Raw genomic sequence first — 6,000 nt, forward strand, 5'->3', positions numbered from 1 at the left:
AATTCTGTAAGTAATTAGTTACAATCTGATGTAGAAAATATCATCGATGAGGTAACAGTTGAATCTAAAGATATTCTTAGGGCACAAGTAACAAATGTAGTAACTAATTACTCGCCATTTTTTGTAATGTTCAAATTGTTTTAGTTTACTCCTGAGGAAGCTTTTAAATAAATGGCGAAATATTGAGTAATTTAGAAAAAAGAAAGATTTTTATTACAGACCACTTTACCCGATAATTCGAACGTATTTATAAATTATTTTTTGGTCGAAATAATCACTTCTAATATATATATATATATATATATATATATATATATATATATATATATATATATATATATATATATATATATATATATATATATATATATATGTATATTTGATAAACATCAAAATAATCTGTTTCACATATTTTTAATAAAAAAATATAAACAAGTGTCCCAAATATAAAATAAACATTTTTTCTTAGAATTCTCGCAACAGTTCTTAAGAAAATTAAAAGTGAACTCCATAAGTCAAAAAATGGTAACGAAAAAAATAAAAAACTAATTTGTTGCCCCTCACCCCCCAACAAAGTAGTCTTTAGGTTAATTTAGTAAAGTGTATGACTTCTACGATTGTTGATTACTGTCCTACATCTGTATGGCAAACTGATGATCAGATGGTCAATGTCTTGCTGTGGTATTCTGTTCCACTCCATTGAAAGGCCCTCAAACCGTTGCTGTCTTGTATTAAACACAATATTTTGTTTTAAAATGCCTCTGCCTAATATGTTCCATACATGCTTAATTGGGTTTAAATCTGGCGATTGTGCAGGGCATGGTAAATCCTTAATTTCATTATCTTCACGGAATGTTGTAAAATTGGGGACCAGCTTGCTGTACAAAGGGTACAACAGTAGGTTCATGAATAAGATCGCGGTAGTCTGTTGCATTTAGAAATCGTTCCAGACAAACGAGATGGGTTGTTTTTCCATCAAGGGGGTTTTTCCATTCAATTATAGGGTATTATACCTTCCTGTCTATGAACCTCCTGCACTGTGGCCAATCATTCAGCATTGCCAAATTGTCTCACGTCTACCTCAATAGAGATACACTCACGTCTAACCCAATTTGCGTGTTCTTGTGCCCACTGAAGTTGATAAGGATGGCGATTTGTTCTGGATTACAGGACTCGCAGGTCTTGTTATGCAGTTACAGTGCGATCTCGCAAAGCCTGCAACCTAATAAAACGTTCTTTAATCTGGTTGGTTATCCTTGTACGGCCTGTATGACGTTCGGCAACATCACCAGTTTCTTGACACGTTAACCACAAACGGTTAATGACACTTCTGTTCGTGTGGAGGACCTCAGCAACGCCTATTTGACTTCTTTCAGCTTGAAGCATCCCGATAGCACGCCTTGGCGTTTCGCGATTTTAATCATGTCTCTCCATTATTGGCAATTGCAAAACTAAATAAAAATCCACAAAGACATCGAAAATCAAGTACCAATAAAGAAATATTACTTTTTATCTTATATACAAGAAAATGCATATTGAAGTTTTGTTAAATTTTTTATAGCCATTCTTATCAGCATTACCGTCCAAAGTTGGTGCAATAATCGACAAAACAACAAAAAAGATTAAAAACAAATTTATTTTTGTATTTGCAGCTAATATTGATTTAAAGCTATTATATATATATATATATATATATATATATATATATATATATATATATATATATATATATATATATATATATATATATATATAATGTGTGTGTGTGAAAATTCATTTAGAGGAGAAAAGTATTTAGAACAGAGGTTTACCGTCAAATTCCATCACCTTATATTTGATTATTATGTTAAAGAAACTTCGACTTCTCTGTTTATTATCAATATTTTAATGCATTTTTTTTTAGGTGTTTTCTTCAAGAGAAACATTGTTCCAGATTTACGTATTGTGATTTTTAGGTATTATTATATTTAAGTAGTTAGTTTTTGCAGTTATGTATTGCTGATATTTTTATAATACCGTTTCTTACGTAATACTTGTTAATTGTTAACAGCAAATAAAGTTGTTAATAAAAATACAATGTTTGAGTATTTTATTTAATTGAGATATCTGTAAACATGTTGTTGTACGAAATAGTCTAGACCATTTTGAACATTTTATTACCTAGTAGTCAGCAGTGTTATCTAAAATTAAACTGCTTTCGCTTTTTGTGAGTTTAATATTATGTGAGTTCTCAGGTCAGAGTTTAAACATTTAAAAAAATTATAATTTTTTTTTTGTATACTCCCAGGTATACAAATTCGTTCACTGCTTCGATGACGTCGTTTTGTAACAGTCGTTACTTATACTGTATTGATATAAAAATAATTTCAGAGATGTAGTATGGGCTGCCTAACTTTAAGTGTTCATTTGCCCATTAAGTGTATATTTTTAATAATTTAAGTTGTCACTCTGATCTAATTTGGTACCATTGCGAACCAGAGAGATGACAGGAGATTAAGGGGAGTGGAAACTGGCTTTAGGTTACTTGGTTAACAAACTAGGAATTAGAATTCACTTTTGATCTAGAGTTTGAAGTGGTACACAACGGTGGCAGTTAGCGAAAGAAAATCCAATTAATGCATAGAATTTCCTTCACTTCAAGAAGTTAAATATTCTAAGTATACCATAACGATTTAATTGACGGTGTTTTCGCAAACTCGGGAGGTGAAGTGAGATTTCTAGCACGGAATTGATTAGCTATCTGGTAAATAATAATTTTTTATATTATAAACATTAGAGTATTTTATCTATATCCTATTATTCAGATTCATTATTTCATATTTTAATATAGTATTTTGTCCAAGGCCATTATATTTTTACTCTATGTGAAGCAAGGTCACGCTACATCCGATTGGATGGTTTTTTTATCTACCATAATTATCTTTTTGCTCCGGTTTCTTATGCTGAAAGAAACTTTCCTCACTTCTTCTTTGATTTCTTTTTATGAATGTTGAGATTAGAAGTAACGGGGAATTGTTTTCAGCCACCTACCATGGAATTATAAATTTCCCTCAGAACATCCGAGGGAGAGTACCACTTCAACTCTATTAGAATCAGGGTCATTGGGACAAGCCACAGGGAGTATTATCTACTCCACCCTCACTTTTTCTCCAGCCTGCACCTAGAGGTAGGGCAGGACAGTCATCATCGGAACTGAGTCAATTAGCACCAGCTCCGTGCTAATTTCGGACCTCAAGGAGGACTTCGCTGGGACACCGAAGCCATTCGGGAGTATCCTTCCAGACAACTGTTTCACCTAGGAGGACAGTTGGTTTTTACTTCAGAACTATATATATATCTTGTTTCACCAGTTATAGTTTTTTTTTATAACATATATATATATTAATTAATATAACTCCCCTTGGTGTAAGGTATCGGTAAGTTTGAGCTCAAATTCTACCCAGAGATTATCTTCCATTGTTTTTTGTATTAACCATTTATTTCATTATTAACTTTAATTATTTCATTATGTGTTTACTTAACTAATTTTTTTTATATTTCATCTTGTGTTATTAACTCTGGTTATTATCCCTTCAGGATAATAGACCGTTTCAATTGTTTAACTTGGCTTGTTCCCATTTATATATTACTTATTTATTATATTTGAATTTAGAGGTGTTTAACAATATTGTTGGTCATATTGTAGGTTAGTATGATATAGTTACTTGGCTATACGTTCTTCGAACGTTAGCATTATTTTGTTTAAGGTTGTTTTTTAACCTAGATGTAGGTTGTACACTCTATATCAGAGTTATTCTGTGTAGTTTTCAACTTTTTATTATAGTTGTTTTCAACATTTCTTTTTTTAAAATATTATATTGTGAAATTTTCATATACTTTTTTGGTAACTTAGAGATTGTCAGAATCTAAGAAGTTATATTTAATAAACTTGAATTTGTTTTGCATATAATTTTTTTTATTAATATTTCCTTACCTTTTTACATTTACAGCATTTTTGTTTATTACATCAACTTTAATTAATATTAGCAGTATACGATACCTGGAAGAGTGACCGTTACTCTTTTTAGAGTATTATCCCTCTTCTGGCGCCCTCAATTTGTTTTCTTTGTTAATTTTCATTATATCTATTCATTTTTCCTATCTCCTTTTCTATCCATCATACATATTTTCCTGATTTACTGTCTTTAAAAGGCATGCAAATTGGCCGTATCCATCCTTGAGTTTCTAGTGGTCATTCTCTTGCCTACATTGCTAGCCTAGCCACATTCCGTTCAATATTTTTTTCATACTTGTTTACTTAATTGTTATCTATTTACTTCTATCAATTTTATCCCATATATATATATATATATATATATATATATATATATATATATATATATATATATATATAGACCACTCTTCTTATACATCTCTCCTCCTACACACCCCAGTATTTTGCTACATCGGCGTCCCAACGCGGTGCCTTTTCCAAGTTTTTGGTTTTAAGACAGTAGCTTTTAGCTGATTTCTTTTTTTTTCTTACTTGAGTTTTTGTATTTTTGCTTTTTCTTTTTTACTCATATTATTGCTGATTTATTCTATCTTTAAATTTTTTATTAATACTAAACAGGTATACTTATACTGCTGTATTGATTTATTAGTTTTATTTATTAGATTTATTAGTTATTAATATTTTGAGGCCTCAGTGATAGGTTATAGTAGTACAACTTACATTCTAGGTTGAATTTTGTATTTTTATTAAGAACTTATATTTACTTACTTACCTACACATACTTATATCGTATATAAACTTTTATTCCTACAGCCAACAGTATTATACTTATAGGTACTATTAATTGTTGCATATATATTAATATTTGGTTTAGAATAGTTATAATTTACATATAACTAGAAATTATTTTGAGTATTTTAGTAAGATAACTAAGGTATTTATTTGATTATATATATATTATTTTTGCTGGCTATTTTGATCTTGGTGGTGTGTTGCTAATAACTTGGCCACATTTTTTTTCACAAATCAGTCCCGAAATTAACTACTAATCATGAAACGTTGAATCCGCCTGTTTTAAGTGATCACAGATGGTCAACTACCAATTCTTCTTTACCCAGTAGCGTTAAACACAATTCTAATGATTACAGTAGTGAAATAGTTCCATTATCAGTATCAACTTTTAGGTTGTTGATGATGATGATATGTCTATGGTTGTACCATATAATATTTATAACCAATCAAATACTTTAGATTTGCGATTCTTTGTTGGCGATAGAGTTTTAAAGAGAAACTTTGTAAAATCAAGTAAAGGTGATGCTATTTCGGCAAAATTTTGCCAGAAATACATTCCGTGTACGGTTGTAAGGGTAATATCTCCTTTGGTATATGAATTAAGGGACAATTCGTCCAACAAACGAATTGGTCAATTTCATGTAAAGGATTTACTGCCTGATAACACCATCGACGAGGTTAGTTCTTCATCCTCAGAAGAAGACTAACTTAACACTTTCGTTTAAACTAATCTCTTTCTCTGTTTGTCTTTAGCTTATTTTGATTATATTTTGCATTTTAGTCTAAGATTTTCTTAATCACCAGATAACGTAGGTACACCGCTATTTTTTTGTATCTTTTGGCATTGGTTAATGACTTCTATAACTTATTAGATAATTAGTATGTATGACTTATCCATTTTTTTTTGTATTATAAATCATTCATTATGAATTATTATATAATTCATAATGAATTAATATTCTTAAGTACTAATCTTCCCAGGAGAATTACTCCTTTTAACCTCATATGATACGAGGGTTGTTTAGTATATATTTACATATTTAGATTTATACTTATAGTTAATCCTATTACTGATAAGGAACTATGGAACTATGTTGTTACACTACTGGATCATATATTGTGTGTTATATCTTTGATATTTGATTCCTTAGTATTTGTTTTGATATATTTGTTCAATATTTGCCAATTTGGAAAGATGTTGTGATTTTTTTTAT

The 6,000-nt window shown here is 30.0% G+C and overlaps 1 protein-coding gene across 1 annotated transcript in view; it reads left to right on the forward strand.

The window, feature by feature from the left end:
• lost (methenyltetrahydrofolate synthase domain-containing protein lost) overlaps positions 1-2,085 on the forward strand; it is a 204,902-nt gene extending 202,817 nt beyond the window's left edge. The window contains exon 7 of the mRNA XM_072523177.1: positions 1,904-2,085. The gene's annotated coding sequence lies outside the window, so the exon portion shown is untranslated. The remainder of the gene's footprint in view (positions 1-1,903) is intronic.
• Positions 2,086-6,000: the final 3,915 nt, after the last annotated feature.

Source organism: Diabrotica undecimpunctata, chromosome 2 (assembly GCF_040954645.1).
Source record: "Diabrotica undecimpunctata isolate CICGRU chromosome 2, icDiaUnde3, whole genome shotgun sequence".
NCBI lineage: Eukaryota > Metazoa > Arthropoda > Insecta > Coleoptera > Chrysomelidae > Diabrotica > Diabrotica undecimpunctata.